This window comes from Eriocheir sinensis, chromosome 36 (assembly GCF_024679095.1).
Source record: "Eriocheir sinensis breed Jianghai 21 chromosome 36, ASM2467909v1, whole genome shotgun sequence".
NCBI classification, from domain to species: domain Eukaryota; kingdom Metazoa; phylum Arthropoda; class Malacostraca; order Decapoda; family Varunidae; genus Eriocheir; species Eriocheir sinensis.
In genome coordinates this window covers 17,532,653-17,550,152 of record NC_066544.1, presented here as the reverse complement: position 1 = coordinate 17,550,152, position 17,500 = coordinate 17,532,653, and the positions used below count along the sequence as shown (strand labels likewise).

At 48.9% G+C, this 17,500-nt stretch overlaps 1 protein-coding gene across 1 annotated transcript in view; it reads left to right on the top strand.

Moving 5' to 3' along the window:
- The first annotated feature begins 9,512 nt into the window (after positions 1-9,512).
- Positions 9,513-17,500, top strand: part of LOC127007960 (mushroom body large-type Kenyon cell-specific protein 1-like) — a 56,827-nt gene continuing 48,839 nt past the window's right edge. The window contains exon 1 of the mRNA XM_050879507.1: positions 9,513-9,575. The gene's annotated coding sequence lies outside the window, so the exon portion shown is untranslated. The remainder of the gene's footprint in view (positions 9,576-17,500) is intronic.

Below are 17,500 nucleotides of genomic sequence, written 5' to 3'. Positions count from 1 at the left end.
AACACAGATAGGCCGACCGTCATGGTCTCTCTCTCTCTCTCTCTCTCTCTCTCTCTCTCTCTCTCTCTCTCTCTCTCTCTCTCTCTCTCTCTCTCTCTCTCAGGTAAACCGTTCGCCGTTGTAATTTTCTTAATGTATGCGTTCAGTGTTTGTGTTTGTGTGTGTTTGTGTGTGTTTGTGTGTGTGTGTGTTCTACATGGCAAGGCTACATGTCGCTGCGTTCACCAGTTATGCACGCAACAGTCAGCCCCCCTCCCCCCCCCCTTGTCTCCTCCCTTCTCTCTCTCTCTCTCTCTCTCTCTCTCTCTCTCTCTCTCTCTCTCTCTCTCTCTCTCTCTCTCTCTCTCTCTCTCTCTCTCTCTCTCTCACCCTATATCATTTCTTTAAGATCATTTAGTATTATTTATTATTCATTATTATTTATTTGTTTACTTATTAATTCATTCATTCATTTATCATTCAGGGGAAAGTCATGTGAGAATCCCTTCCTTTCCCTTCCCTTCTCTTTCTTTTCCCTTCCTCTCCTTCGCTTTCTTTCCCTTCCCTTCCCTTCCCTTCTCTTTCTTTTCCCTTCCTCTCTTTCGCTTTCTTTCCCTTCCCTTCCCTTCCCTTCCCTTCCCTTCTCTTCTCTTTCTTTTCCCTTCCTCTCCTTCCCTTCCCTTCCCTTCCCTTCTCTTCTCTTTCTTTTCCCTTCCTCTCCTTTGCTTTCCTTCCCTTCCCTTCCCTTCTCTTCCCTTCTCTTTCATTTCCCTTCCTCTCCTTCGCTTTCCTTCCCTTCCCTTTCCTTCCCTTCCCTTCCCTTCTCTTTCATTTCCCTTCCTCTCCTTCGCTGTCCTTCCCTTTTCTTCCTTTCCCTTCCCTTGCCTTACCTCACCTTACTTTACCTTACCTTACCTTACATTACCGTGCCTTACTTTGCCGTCTCTTCCCTCTCCCTCCTTTCCCTTCCCTTTTTTTCTCTTCCCTCCCCTTGCCTCCCCCATCCTACCTTACCTTCTCTTCCCTCTCCCTCCCCTTGCCTCCCCCATCCTACCTTACCTTCTCTCCCCTCTCCCTCCCCTTGCCTCCCCCATCCTACCTTCCCTTCCCTTATCTTGCCTCCCTCCCTTCAAGGTCACGAGCGGCCCGCGTCACCCTTTCTAGGAAGCGACGGGAACACCCAGGGATGAGGAGGAGGAAGAGGAGGGGGAGGAGGAGGAGGAGGAGGAGGTGCTGGTTGTGGCAACTTGGAAACACGGAAATATGTAAGTTAGGATGGCAAAGAGGAGGAGGAGGAGGAGGAGGAGGAGGAGGAGGAGGAGGAGGAGGAGGAGAGGGAGAGGGAGGAGGAGGAGGAGAAGGAGAAGGAGGAGGAAGAGGGGAAGAAGGAGGAGTTGCAAGCATAAACACAGACGAGTGAATGAAAGGGGGAGAAGGAGAGGGGTGAAAGAAGGAGGAGGAGGAGGAGGAGGAAAATAAAAGGAGAAAAAAAAAAGTGAGTGTTTGTTTTTATTATTTAATGTTGATAATTGCTACACACACACACACACACACACACACACACACACACACACACACTAACAGCGAATCGGACATAGAATACAAAAAAAGAACAAATCAGTGTTTTCCCGCGGCGTCGCCAGGATGTCCTTATCACATTTTTTCCTTTATATTTTTTTTTTTTGTGGACTTTCTCGCGCTCCCATTGGTCAGCGGGTCAGGCGCTGGGATTGGCCGCCGGCTCCGCTCTTTCATCGCTGCCATTGGTTCGTCTTTCGGATATGTTTAGTTTTTTATATATTTCATCAACTGATCGTATGGCGCTCCTCCTCCTCCTCCTCCGACGCCGCCGCCGCCGCCGCTGCCTCCTCCTCCTCCTCCTCCTCCACCTCCTGCACGTGTGTGTGTGTATGTGTGTGTGTGTGTGTGTGTGTGTGTGTGTGTAGCAGGGCTTCCATACATTTTATTATTATTTGATCTCTACTGCTACCATTTCTACTACTACTACTACTACTACTACTACTACTACCACTACTGCTACTACTACTACTGCTACTGCTACGGCTACAACTACAACTACTACTACTACTACTACTACTACTACTACTACTACTACTACTACTACTACTCCTACTATTACTACTACTACTACTACTACTACTACTATCATCACCAGTACTCTAAGAAGTCCACGGCCCAGTACAGTCCTAATATCACCACCATCATCACCACCACCATCATCATCACCACCCTACCATCATCACTGCCTGTCAAAACCTTTCTCTTTCACGCTCCAAATTGGCCACCACCACCACCTTCATCACCCCCCCCCCCTCCCTCCACCACCTCCACCTCTACCACCATCATCGCCGCCTCCGCCGCTGGTGTGTCAAGGCCGCGTTGTACGGACCCAATTCACTCTTAGCACATTCTCGCAGGCCCTCATGCACTCCACGTCGACAGTGCAAGCGTGAGCCAGTAACGTCACTCTTTTTTTTAATTTCACTAGTAGATTAATTTTCTTTTATCTTCTTACTTTTTCTACATCATTATCTACTTCTTACTTTTATTTCTTACTTCTACTGGTGGGATAATGCGTGTTTTTATGGCCGTCATCCCTGGTTGAGCTATTAAGTCACATAGATATCTTTTTTTGCTTGAACTTGAAGGTTTTTTTTTTGTTGTTGTTGCTTTTGTTATCATCAGTGTCATTCATACCGTCATCCATTCAGCACATACTCACACAGCCTAACATGAATAAAAAAAGAGTGATTGAGTTAGTTTATTCATAGGGGATAAATAAAGGAGAAGGAGGAGGAAGAAGAATAAGAAGAAGAGGAGAAGGAAGAAGAAGAAGAAGAGGAGGAGGAGGAGGAGGAGGAGGAGGAAGAAGAAGAAGACTGAAAACACGGAAACAGACGACTGAATGAAAATGAGAAGCAGGAGAAGGAGGAGGAGGAGGAGAGGAGGAAGAAGAAAAAGAGGAAAAAGAGGAGGAGGAGGAGGAGGAGGAGGAGAAGGATTACTTGCGAGGGCTGTGTAGTCGTGATAACCGTGAGCCCAACAAGATGAGGCCCCGCCGCTGGCTCCTCTCTGCTCCTTACTCTTCATAAAAATAAGGGAGATAAAACCTAATATCCAGAATGGTTAACTCTATTTATATATATACCTACGATACCCCCCCAACCCCCCTGACGCCCTTGATCCCCCACCCTTCTCTCTCTCTCTCTCTCTCTCTCTCTCTCTCTCTCTCTCTCTCTCTCTCTCTCTCTCTCTCTCTCTCTCTCTCTCTCTCTCTCTCTCTCTCTCTCTCTCTCGTGTAGGCCTCTCCTCACAACATGGTTAGTACACGTCTAGTTAGTGGTTTCCTCCCTCTCCTCCTCCCTCCCCTATCTCCTCCTTCACACCTCCCTTCATCCTTCTCTTCCTCACCTCTCTTCCTCCCTCCGTCCCTCTCTCACTTCTTCCTTCACCTCCTCCCTTCCTTCTTCCCTCACCCCTCTGTCCCTTCCTTACCTTCTCCTTCACCCCTCTCCCTCCCTCCTTCCCCCCCCCAATCACTGTGTGCCCCTTCCCCTCCCCCACCGGCCCCGCTTCCCCCTCGTAATCCCTCCCGGCGCCACTCACTCCGCGGCCCCAAAGACCCGGGCACGCGCCGTTTCTATAGGGATTGCACCGCCCAGGGGTCTCCAAATTCCTCCACGGCGTGCGAGCTCTCTTCTTCCTCTGGCACACGTTTCCTTCTGCCGGTGACAAACTCCTTCCTACTAGACAGGGACATCAGGACTGTTGTTTTTTTCTACTGCCCTCTCCTTTCTCTTCCTCCTTCACTCTCTCTCTCTCTCTCTCTCTCTCTCTCTCTCTCTCTCTCTCTCTCTCTCTCTCTCTCTCTCTCTCTCTCTCTCTCTCTCTCTCTCTCTCTCTCTCTCTCTCTCTCTCTCTCTCTCTCTCTCTCTCTCTCTCTCTCTCTCTCTCCCCCCCCTTCCCTCTGTGCCTCCTTCACCTAACTCTCTCCCTTCCTCACCTCCTCCCTCACCCCTCTCCCTCCATCCGTACCTCCCTCAGTTCCTCCTTTACCAGTACGGCAAGCGAACTCTTCCTTTCCTTTCGTACGCGTTGCCTTTACTTCTTCCGATAAATTCCTTTAAGACGGGGACATCATCAGGACTCCAGCCTATACTTCTTCCGAACTCTATTTTTCTTTTCTATTGGGATTACACCGTCCAGGGTTCTCCAAATACCTCAACGGCTTGCGAGCTCTCGTATTCCTTTGGCACGCGTTGCCTTATGCCAATGACAAACGCCTTCAAGACGAGGACACCAGCAGAACTCATCTCTACGGCTTGCGAACTCTCTTTTTGCTTTCTATAGGGATTACACTGCCCAGGGTTCTACATATACCTCCATAGCTTACGAACTCTCTCTTTCCTTAATTTCGCACGCGTTGACTTTCTTTTCTCTGACGAACTCTCTCAAGGCGGGGACATCAGCAGGACTCCTCACTTCGAAAACTGGTCTACGGCTTGCGAACTCTCTCTCTCTTTCCCTCGACGAACTCCATCAAGAAAGGGACATCGGCAGGACTTCACACTCCGAAAAGTGGTCTCTCTTTTGGCGCCGTCTGCTGTAATCTCTTTTGGGAGCTGTACGGCTTGCTGCCCCACTACCGGGTGACGGATTGTTCTTTAGTTATACGTAAATACTTAATATACAAGATTATAGAGGACCACAGCTTCCTCACAGTTGGTTTCTCTTGGTACCGTTTGCTGTAATCTTTTGTAGGAGCTGTTTGTTGCAGGCATTTTTTTCTGTCTGTTTGTCCTGCCCATGCGCCTGCCTCCCTGGCCTGCCTCCCTGGCCTGCCTCCTTCGCCGTGAGTAGGGAGAAAAAAGGATTGAAGTCCCACTTGGGTGCCGCGCTGCCGTTTGGTCATAAATTTGGAAAAAGAGGATTTGAGGAGACGTGACCCGCGGCACACAACACGCGAGGCGCCACGGCTTAGCGGAGCTGCTGCGTCACCGTGCAAAGACCCGCCGCCCGCCCTGCCACACGCCCGCCCGCCGCCAAAACCTGTCACGGGGTCCTCCTCGTGTGTGGGGGTGGGCGGAGAGGGTTGGAAGGGCGAGGGGTGGGTGGGGGCGTTAGTGGTCACTCCGGGAAGCCTACAAAATGGGAGCCACGTCGGGGGTGCCGCGCCACCCCCATACTAATGCCACGACGCACCGTCTTGTTTCGGGGCGCTCCAGAACCTGCACGCCGCCTCTAGGGACCTAACTCTCCCCTTGGGCCAGTGGTACGGAGATAGCACCGGGGCCACGCGCAACTAATGGCGTATGCTCCTTACTTTACCCTTCCCTCTTTGGTTGGTAATAAAGAAGGGCCAACAGGAGGGAGAGTAACGACAGGGGTGAGGGGGAAGGGCCAGGCATTGGGGCCAGGCAGTAGTGTTGCCGAAGCCCCGAAAGTGATGTTAAGCTGCCGGCGCCCACACCCTCCCCCACCCTTCCGGCCCTCCCCATGACGCCCACACCCGACCCACACCCGTTCCCACTCTCCCCGCCCCTCCCCCACGGGTCCTCTGTGTTCAGGGTGTCACGCAGCGATGGTGTGATGTCCCAGATTGCCGCCTTGCCCTGCGCCGCGGCCCTGAAACCATGGAGACAGGAAGCAGTTCAACTCATAGGCTTTGGAGACAGGCAGTGACTAGGATGGGAAGACAAGGCGGAAAGGGATTAGGGGGAAGATCCGGACACTTGGTAGGCAGGCCGGCAGGAGGAGAGGCAGGTGCAGGCAGGCAGAGAGAAAGGTAGGCAGGTTAGTAGTAGACCGGCAGGCCGGCAGGCAGGAGGGCAGGAAGGAAAGAAGGAAGGAAAGTTAAATGCAATATCTCAGTAACTATTGACTTCGCTCCTGTGGCTTATTGTATTAAGAGGAGGAGGAGGAGGAGGAGGAGGTACAGAGGACAAGAAGTAAACCTAGGCTATGAAAGAATGTATAATCCTGGCGTAGTTACCGAATGTCACACACACACACACACACACACACACACACACACACACATAATTAATGACAGGGCTATATATACTTGGTGTGTGTGTCTCTCCCTGTGTGTGTGTGTGTGTGTGTGTGTGTGTGTGTGTGTACTTGACTGGTTTCCTCATACGTTATACTCGGCGCGTGGCGATGAAACAAGACGAATTTTAGCCATGATATTATTATTATTATTATTATTATTATTATTATTATTATTATTATTATTATTATTATTATTATTATTATTATTATTATTATTATTATTATTATTATAGACAAATCAGGTAGAGAGCTAGGGAGGAGTGTGGACAGTGCGAAGTGTATTGCTGTGTACTGCTACTACTACTACTACTACTACTACTACTACTACTACTTCCTTTCCTTCCTTTCTCTCGTTTTTTCTTCTCTTCCTTTATCAATTGTTATATAGTCGCTACCATCCATCTCTCTCTCTATTCCTTCCATTCACTACTACTACTACTACTACTACTACTACTACTACTACTTCCATTATGAGAGGCGCGCGTGGTGTGTTGCTGAATGCCTAGTTGACTGTATGACGCGAAGAGCTTGTAACTGAACGTCGAACCTGTCACCTGCATATTCTCTCTCTCTCTCTCTCTCTCTCTCTCTCTCTCTCTCTCTCTCTCTCTCTCTCTTCTTCCTCCTACTTCCTCCTCCGACAACTACTACTACTACTACTACTACTACTACTACTACTTCTGCTACTACCACCACGGCTAAAACAATATAGAAAGAATTAAATACAAGAGCAAAGAAAATGACAACAACAAAAGTGGAAAGAAATTACTCAAGAAAGAAAAAGCTTGGAACGTATAGGGAGAGAGGGAGGGAGAGCAGCTTACACCTCGGCGGTAGATTCTTAATGTTTCTGCTTCTTGTCTGTGTCACGATTCTTCTCTCCCTCCCTCTCTCCTCCTCTCCCTCCCTCCCTCTCTCCCTCCCCCCTTCTGATATTGTTTCCTTTACCCTCTGTCTTTCACTTTCTCCTCCTCATCCCTCCCTTTCATCTCCCTCCCCCTCCTTCCTTCCTCTCTCTCCCTTCCTTTCTTTGTATTTTCCTTATTTTCCTTTCCCGACCCTTCCTCTGCCTCTTTTTAATTTCTCCCTTTCTCAGTCTTTTCTCCTTTCTTCTTTTCCCCTTTCTTTCCCTTTCTCTGTAGCTATCTTCCTTTCCTTTCTCTTCCACTCCATCCCTCTCCATCCCTCTCTGGCAATTACTTTCAGACCCATAATATCACATCCCCCACAAGACCAAGGGAAGGCTTTGTATAACCAGCCACTAGGGACTTATATATCTTAACTAAGCCGCATTATATAGCCCTGCATGTATAAGGAATGGTGGTAGTATTAAAACGTTATGTGAGTTATTTTGGCATTTGATTAATTTCGGCGCCGCGGAAAATGTTGAACGGGATATCTGAGGATGGTGCGATGGGCCAGGAAATAGTTTTATATATATATAGCTCATTAATATTTTTTTCTTCTGTTGTTTATTATTGTTTTTGTTCTTCTTTTCTTCTTGTTCTTGTGTTTCTCCTCTCCTCCTCCTCTTCCTCCTCTTCCTCTTTCAGTTCTTCTTCTTTTTCCTCCTCCTCTTCCCCCTCCGTCTATTTCATTGTTGTTCTTTTTTTTCCTCTTTTCTTCTTGTTCTCGTTCTTGTTCTTGTTCTTTATGTTCTTCTTCCTCCTCCTCCTCCTCCTCCTCCTCCAAAAGCTTACGAAATGTGGGGCCTCACTCACTAAGCTGACCATGGTGCCATCCTCCACGCTTCTCTCTCTCTCTCCTTCTTCTTCTTCTTCTTCTTCTTCTTCTTCTTCTTCTTCTACTCCTCCTCCTCCTTTTTCTTCTTCTTCTTCTTCTTCTTCTCCTGCTTTTTCTTCTTCTTCTTCTTCTTCTTCTTCTCCTCCTCCTCCCCTTGTTTCCCCACCCCCTCCTTATCTCCTCTCCCTTACTCCTACCCTATATTTCTTTATCTACCTCCCCTCCTTCCCCTTAATTCTCATCTCTCTCTCTCTCTCTCTCTCTCTCTCTCTCTCTCTCTCTCTCTCTCTCTCTCTCTCTCTCTCTCTCGACACGTGAATCCGAGAAATATTAAGCATTCGGCGGCGGCGGCGGCGGCGTGTCCGAAAGTGTCCCTCTCACGTGCTCGAGAGAGAAAGAGAGAGAGAGAGAGAGAGATCCATGAAGGAAGATATTACGTGTATACTACATGAATGGTACAGGAAATGAGAGAGAGAAAGACTGACAGAGGCCTACATACAGACATACAGACTTGTAGACATAAACTTATTGACAGGCAAATAGTCAGACATATATCAGACAGACAGGCAAACAGACAGACCGAGATTAACATAAAACCACAAAAACTGAACGTAATGGACCGGGGTGGAATATAATAATTACAGAATGAGAGAAGGAAAAAATATCAACGCCACCAAACAAGAAGTGGATGGACGAAACAGAACGGAACAAATGAACATAATGGAATGGAAATGAGCGAAATGGAACAATGAGTGGAACGGGACTCGCTCGGTGGAACAATGATATTCTGGAACAAGGAGAGAGAGAGAGAGAGAGAGAGAGAGAGAGACCGCTTATCAACATACTTGTATTTAATTGCAATATGTAAGATGTAAAAATAGAGAGAGAGAGAGAGAGAGAGAGAGAGAGAGAGAAACGGAAATTAGTGGAGCGATATAATGAAACAAGAAAAAGGTTGAAATATAACAAAATAAACTGAATGGACACACACACACACACACACACACACACACTAACACACACACGACCATACCATACCACTCCGCCTCCAGCCACACACGCCACCCAGGAGGAGGAAGAGGAAGAGGGGGGGGGGGGCAGAGGAGGAGGAGGAAGAGGAGGAGGAGGAGGGTGACGGGATACAACTCTTATCTCTCCCATTTTGCTCCTCTCTCTCCCTCTGTGGCGCCATTTTGTGAGCACGTTGGCAGGAAAAGGGTACAGGAGAGAGAGAGAGAGAGAGACCACAAATCCATGTCAAGGCTCAATATATTTTTTATGAGCTGATAGACAGACACAGAGGGGAACGGAGAGAGAGAGAGAGAGAGAGAGAGAGAGAGAGAGAGAGAGAGAGAGAGAGTATTTCTTCTCTTTCATTCTCTCTCTCTCTCTCTATTAATAATATTATTATAATTATAATTTTATTATTATTATTATTATTATTATTATTATTATTATTATTATTATTATTATTATTATTATTATTATTATTATTATTATTATTATTATTATTATTATTATTATTACTATCATAACTACTACTACTACTACTACTGTATACTACAACTACTACTACTACTGTATACTATTACTACTACTACTACTACTACTACTACTACTGTATACTATTACTACTACTACTGCCACTACCACTACTTTTATCATTACTACTCTTAATATTACCTGTACTGACCCACCTTTTTTCATCTCTTCCCAGGTAAGCGTCCCGTGTGAGGGGGAGACGTTGGTGAAGTGCACCGCTGGACAGGTGTGTTGAGGTAAGTGGCGCCTGAGTGAGTGTGTGTGTGTGTGTGTGTGTGTGTGTGTGTGTGTGTGTGTGTGTGTTCAGTTAAGGAACAAGAAAATAAGAGATGCTTTGGAAATGTTCCTCAAGCTGACGTGTTGCAAAGGAGGGGTGAACGTAATCAGGAACCACACTGCAAACCCTCGTTGAACGGAGGCTGTCGTGAACGTGTACTTCCTGGAAAACGTCCCAAAGCTACTTTTTTTCGGAGCATTTCTGAACGTGACCACGGACTATTGTGTGGACGTTTTCATAACCGGGCCATTGCGACGGATATGAGCACCGCGGCCACGCGCGATTATAGCGTATGTCCCTAACTTTGCCTGTATCAATTTTATACAAGGCATCAGTAAACGCAGTGAAGCGTGCTAGTGTGATGCTCATTGACGGGATGTTTTTGAAAACGATGAGATGGCCGGATGCAGAGCGTTTTGGGCCCAGCATCTTTTCCTATATATAGTGTGTCCTCTCTCACGTCATTCCATCGCCGCTCGCCGGTCATCGCTTGTACCGAGTTTGTATTTGAAGAGCCAATCAGTGTTCATGTAACGTTTTCAACACTGCGGCGCCGCTCCGGGTGCACGCCCCCTTCCCTGGACACCACTGCCTTAAAGAATCTTTAAGTTCAGGAAGGTTCATCAAATTGACCTTTTTGTAGGGCAGCGGCGAGCGACATCAAAGCCCATAATGTGACCCCTTGTTGAAATGTTGCCCTTTGTTTAGGCCCCGAGTAAGCCGAGCGGCCGCGGGGCGAGGCACGGAGGGACAGAGGAGAGGCGCCGGGAAAAAGGTGACCCTCGTCCGGCCTTGCCGCGGCGGCTCAGCGGCTAAAAAAAGAGACACCCTTGTTCGGCTCAGGTTTGTGTGTGTTTGTTAGATAGTTACTTACTTTGTTTGTGTGTTTGTTTATACTTCCGAAACGGCCCGGAGCTGGTAGTAGAGGAAACACGGATCTGCAAGCCACTCACGAATTTGGCATAACGTGAACGTGTTGAAGTTAAGTGGTTAGTTAGTTATATGTAGTTTGTTAGTGAGTTAGTTAAATAATTAGTTTGTTTGTTCGTTTGTTAGTACTTCCGAAGCCGCCTGGAAGTTGGGGCAAAGCTGGTCCAGTCACGAGTTTGAACGCATTTGAAATTGACACGAGCCGCCCGTCAGGCCTACACGTGCGCGCCGCCCTTAGTGCCGCGCCTATTCTGATGCACGAATGACGTCACGGCGGCGCTAACTGGGCACGAGGATGACCCACGCGCGTCAATGACCAGTCACTCACACGTGCACAGCTAACCTTGCCCGCCGCCGCCGCCACCACCAGCTGTCAGCCTTTGGCCGCGCGGGCCGTCACCAACACGCCTCGAGGACTCCGTGCCGATCCAATAATAAGATTCCAGATTTTATTACCGAGGCCAAGAAGAGACAGGCCGCGGAGGGCGTGAAGGACAGCTAAAACGGGACGGTGACCGACGGGCCGGGAAGGGGGGGCGGCGGGGGGCGGATGGTCAGATTTATCTCGCGGTGAAGCAGGGCGCCCCGACCCTACACCTGCCGACCCTCGCGCCGCTCAAAAGTGGCACCAAGGCCTTGACTGACACATGCCGAACCTTGAATGGAAGAAAGGCGAGCTGGAGGGGCGGAGGGGGAGGGAGGAGGGGGAGGAGGGAAGGGAGGAGAGAGGGGACGGAGTGGAGGAGGAAGGGAAAGGGAAGACAGAGGAGAGAGGAAAGGATGAATAGACGAGTGATCTGCGACAGAGGGCGAAGAGAAAGGCATGTGACGTGTGCCGGGAGGAAGGGAGGGAGGGAGGGACGTGTGACTGGAGGAAGGGAGGGACGGAGAGACGTGAAGTGGAGAGAAAGGCGTGACGCGTGACGGGAGGAGAGGAGAGGAGGAGGAGAGAAGTAGCGGAAAGTGTGGCGGAGGAAAGGAGAGAAGAATGTGTGAATGAAAAGGACACACACACACACACACACACACACACACACACACACACACACACACACACACACACACACACACACACACACACACACACACACACACACACACACACACACACACACACACACACACACACACACACACACACACACACACACACAAGGGAATACAAAGGGAACAATTAGGACTCATCAGGGGACGACAACAACAACAACAACAATAATAATAATAATAATAATAATAATAATAATAATAATAATAATAATAATAATAATAATAATAATAATAATAATAATAAATAACGATAAAAAGAAGGTTTATAAAATGTTTTTGTTATAATTCATTACATAATCTCTCTCTCTCTCTCTCTCTCTCTCTCTCTCTCTCTCTCTCTCTCTCTCTCTCTCTCTCTCTCTCTCTCTCTCTCTCTCTCTCTCTCTCTCTCTCTCTCTCTCTCTCTCTCCAGGGCTCACTTGTTAAGCTTCCTCCCAGAAATGTAGTGAAGCCAGAATCAACGCTACACGAAGCCCCCCAAGCTTTAGGACCTCTCTCTCTCTCTCTCTCTCTCTCTCTCTCTCTCTCTCTCTCTCTCTCTCTCTCTCTCTCTCTCTCTCTCTCTCTCTCTCTCTCTCCCTATACTTCCATTCACTCCATACATCCATTCATCATCCATATTTCAATCAAGCATGCTCATAACAAACCTCAACTAACCAACCATTATTGTTACCCATCCTCACCCATCCCTCATACCATTAATACTAACCACGGGGGAGCTTCTCTATTCACCCCTTACCTGGAAGTCCTCGTCCAACCAGCCAAGGCCCCTCCCCCCCTTCGATTACCAGGAACCTTCCTCCAAACCCCTTTCCACCCACGCCGCCTCACCCGAACCCTTTGCCGGAATACCCACCAAGTAGTTTCTTTTGTGGTCTTCTTGCAACCGGAAATCTTACACGGGCTGGGAGGCCTGAGACTATTTAGGCACGTATTTTCCGACGCTTTCGGCTCACAATCACTGTTTCCCAAGGCCGTAAAGGAGATAAGTCGGGTTCTTATGAGTGCTTGTCATACTCACGGTGCAGTCGAGTTGTTAGACTATCACTAGGCTCTTAGAACTACCCATGGAAATACTAGCACAACCTCTACGAAAGCCTTATTAAATGTGGGTATGTAAGTCCCGAAATGTCTTAGAATACAGGACTATGCGGTACCAGACACACAACCCCGTGCTGTCAATTATAGATATGAAAGAGGAGTCTGAATCAGTATATATATATAGCTTCAGATATTCATGGTAATTGCTCTGTCATAATAATAAGAATAACATTAGAAATCAGTCTTTATATTATATACCACAACGTTATAGAGGCATTAGGCGCATGTATATATGACTGACCATGACCCATCCATGACCTATAGATATGTCAGGTGTCTGTAGCAGTGTATTGAGGCACTACGCTGTGTATATATGACTGACCGTGACCCCCCTACCTATAGATATGTCAGGTGTCTGTAGCAGTGTATAGAGGTTGTGTATATCTGACTAATCGTGACCCTCCCTACCTATATATATGCCAGGTGTCTGTAGCAGTGTATAGAGGTTGTGTATATCTGACTAACCGTGACCCCCCCGCCCCGTATAGATATGTCAGGTGTCTAATAGTGTATAGGCAGGAGACAGTGTATATCTGACTGACCTGAGAGGCGCGTGGCAGATGTCGAGTGTTTGGGGTATATAGCAAGCCATTGTTGTACTGGGGTGGGCGGGAGGGGGGTGGGTCCTCTACTAGGCATAGAGATGGGAGAAGGGGGCAGTGGGGGGCAGCGTTGACATGGGGACACCTGACAAAGGGGTGGGTGACGTGAAAAGGGAGGAAGAAGGGGAGGAAGGGAGAAGGAGGGAGAGGGAAGGAAGGAGGGGGCAATGACGTGAAGAAGAGGGGGGAAGGAAAAGGAGGAGGAGGAAGGAGATGGCAGTGACGTTAGGACATATTGCGAGGAGGGAGGAAGGAAGGAGAGAGAAAGGGAAGGAGGGGCATGGAAGCAAAAGGAAGGAAGAAGGGGTAGGGGGGCATTGACGTGAGAAGGAAGGGAAGGGAGGGGGGGGGCAAAGAGGGAGGGAGGAGGGAAGGGGAGGAAGGGGGATGGGAAGTCAGGGAGGTACAAGGAGGAGAAGAGGAGGGAACATTGACGCGGAAAGGGGAGGGAAGGGAGTTAGAGACGGAGGGAGGGCAGGAGGGGACTCAGGTGAGGCGGCAAACACCTGGGTACACCTGACGCCGGGCATTACGCAAGAGGAGTATCCGCGCCGCCCAAATCTCTACTCTTACTCAAGGCGTCGCTACCTGGGGCGCCGAACAAAGGCCTTGCCAAAACACCCAGCAAAAAAGGAGATTATTTTTTATCGGGGCGAAGAAATACTGAACAGACCTTACCCAAGCATCGACAAAAAGGGGGGGGGAGAGAGAGAGAGAGAGAGAGAGAGAGAGAGAGAGAGAGTGTATATATGTGTGTGTGTGTGTGTAGGAACTATATTTATAAGCTACCATATTGCCCTTGGACTGTCCTGAGCCGTAAGAAAAGAGACGTCGAATGGGTTACAAGGAAGGTCAAGCCATCTCCGTATAGCAATAATGGGCAGACTCAGTGCTATAGAGGAGAAAGAGCTACCTAACTTTGGCGCGTATTCTTAGATGCTTTGGACTCTAACAACATTTATTTTTTCAAGGCCATAAATGAGACTATATAATTGGGTTCTCATAAGTAGTTCGCTTGGATGCTTTGGACTCTAACAACATTTTTTTTTCAAGGCCATAAATGAAACTATATGATTGGGTTCTCATAAGTAGTTCGCTTGGATGCTTTGGACCCTAACAACATTTATTTTTTCAAGGCCACAAATGAGACTATATGATTGGGTTCTCATAAGTAGTTCGCTTGGATGCTTTGGACTCTAACAACATTTTTTTTTCAAGGCCATAAATGAGACTATATAATTGGGTTCTCATAAGTAGTTCGCTTGGATGCTTTGGACTCTTACAACAGCGATATTTCCCTTACAACAAGATGTAGAAGAAGTAGAAGTAGAGAGAGAGAGAGAGAGAGAGAGAGAGAGAGAGAGAGAGAGAGAGAGAGAGAGAGAGAGAGAGAGAGAGAGAGAGAGAGAGAGAGAAGGCAGTGTTGCACAAGGCTCGGTGTGGCTGCAGGTGTGGCCCAGAGCTGCGTCCCTCCTGCCGGGCCTCAGGTGTGAAGTGTTGAGCCATAATTATTAGAGCAAGGTATAGGCACGTGGAAGGGGGGGGAGGGGGTAAGGGAGGGAGGGGAGCAGAGAGAGAGAGAGAGAGAGAGAGAGAGAGAGAGAGAGAGAGAGATGCACCTGTTTACGGTTTCCTCTGCAGATTCGTGGCGTAAGTGAGGGGTTGGGGGTGAAGGAAGGGGGGAGGGGGAAGGGGAGAAAGGAAGGGGTGAAGAGGGGATATGTAGACCTCCTCACCAGGCCTAGGAATTGCCTCTCCTTTCCTTTCTTCCCCTTCTCTTTCCTTTTTCTCTCCTCCTCTCCTTTCTCTTCTTTTCGCTTTCCTTTCCTTTCCTTCCTTTTTTCTTTCCTTTCCTTTCCTTTTCCAGTAGCCAAAAGTAGTGTGTCTGTCTCCGTGTGTGTGTGTGTCTGTGTGTGTGTGTGTGTGTGTGTGTGTGTGTGTGTGTGTGTGTGTGTGTGTGTGTGTGTGTGTGTGTGTTTGTGTGTCGCCGCTTCCTGCCTCCCGCCATCCGTCTCCGCAGCAACACGGTGGTAACTTTTCTCGTTCCTTTATATAGGCAATTTATTAACATCCTGCTGAGTGCCATGGGCGATGTGTGTGTGTGTGTGTGTGTGTGTGTGTGTGTGTGTGTGTGTGTGTGTGTGTGTGTGTGTGTGTGTGTGTGTGATATGGGGCTGTGTTGTCTGCCCTACGTGTGTGGTGCTGTGTTGTCTTCCGTTGCAAGTGTTGTCTGTGCTGTGATTGAGTTTGCTGTTCAAGTCTCACGTCTGGCCTGAAGATCTTGCCGTCCAGTATACCCTCAGGAACAGGAGGTCTCCGTCCCTATAGATGTACTGATTAGCAAGGAAGCCACCCATACACCTGTACCCACCTGCGTCATCTTCACGTTCCCCTTCTCGCTGCTCCGACCCTGGTGAGGCAATACAGTCTGCCCCGCGGTACTGCACCCTAGCACACATATTTGACAAGGCTTTCATAGGAGTTGTGGGCATCCCCAGGGGTAGTTTTATGACCCAGGTGGTAGACTGACCCTTCTTCTGTTCCATGGATCTAAAGAAACACTCATTAGAACCCGATTAATCTCCTTTGTGGCTTATGGAAATAGTTGTGAGTCCAAAGAATATGGGAGTACGGGCCTGGCCGGGCTCATGCTGCCAGCCACACTACGGCATCCGCTCCCTGCGTGATCAGCGGGGCGGGCAGCAGGCGAACAATGAGTGCAGGAAAGACGCGGCTCAAAGAAGGGGAGGAGGAGGAGGAGAGGAAGAGGATACGAGACGAGATATGGCGAGGAAGAGCAAAAGAGGGAAGAAGAGTGAATGGCAAAGAAGAGGAGGAAGAGGAGGAGGAGAAGGAGGGGGATGAGAGGAGGAGGAGGATGAGAGGATACGGAAGAGGAGGGAAGGAGGAGTAGGAGAACGGTGACAACGAAGGGGAGGAGAGAAAAAGAGGAAAGAGATGAATGAAAAAGGAGGAGGAAGAGGAGGAGGAGAAAAGCTGAATGAGATGGAGAGGAGAATGGGTGAGGAAGAGCAGGAGGAGGAGTCAGGGAGAGAGGGAGGAGGGAGGGGCCCCGGCCACTGAGTACTACTGGTTGTTTGCTCTCGTAACAAAGTAAATATTGTCCCTCACCTCCCCCTCCCATCCGTTCCTCCTCCTCTCTCTCTCTCTTTCCCTCCCTTCCTCTCTATCTTCGTCTCCCTTTCTGCCATGCTCTCTCTCTCTCTCTCTCTCTCTCTCTCTCTCTCTCTCTCTCTCTCTCTCTCTCTCTCTCTCTCTCTCTCTCCTTTTTCTCATACTTTTGTTGATTAACGGTGAAATTAAGTCCTCTTCTCTCACACACACACACACACACACCGCTCCGGTAGCTCAGTGGTAGAGCGCTGCGCTGCCAGACTTCACGGTCTGGCAGGCGGAGGTTCGAGCCCCGCTCAGACGGATTTTTCCACTGACAGAGGGGCGGTTACTGTCCCCCCTTGAGCAAGGGGGATGGGGGTGTGGTGTGTGAAGGTCCCGGCAGTACCCAGAGATCGACTATAAAGAGCTTGCTCGGGTCGGGAGGGTACTTGCTGGCGATTGCGAGCCCTGCTCGTGATCAGGCCGTGGGTGAATTACACACTCACAAAAAAACTGTGATCCTGCTTTACTACTATTACTACTATGACTACTACTACTACTACTACTACTGCTAAGATGGTATTTGCCACACTATACTTAAGGAAGCGTTCAACTATACGGCTTCTCTCTCTCTCTCTCTCTCTCTCTCTCTCTCTCTCTCTCTCTCTCTCTCTCTCTCTCTCAGTAGTAGAAGCTGTGTGGGTGTGTAGCAGGAGTGTGACTGTGGCAGGTGTGTAATAGGTGTGGCAGGTGTATAGCAGGTGTGTCGATGGTGCAGCAGGTGTGTGGGTGTTGCAGCAGGTGTGTGGGTGTAGCAGCAGGTGTGTGGCAGGTGTGTGGGTGTCGCAGCAGGTGTGTGGCAGGTGTATGGGTGTCGCAGCAGGTGTGTGGGTGTGGCAGCAGGTGTGTGTCAGGTGTGTGGGTGTAGCGGCAGGTGTATGGGTGTCGCAGCAGGTGTGTGGCAGGTGTATGGGTGTCGCAGCAGGTGTGTGGGTGTAGCAGCAGGTGTGTGGCAGGTGTATGGGTGTCGCAGCAGGTGTGTGGGTGTGGCAGCAGGTGTGTGGCAGGTGTATGGGTGTCGCAGCAG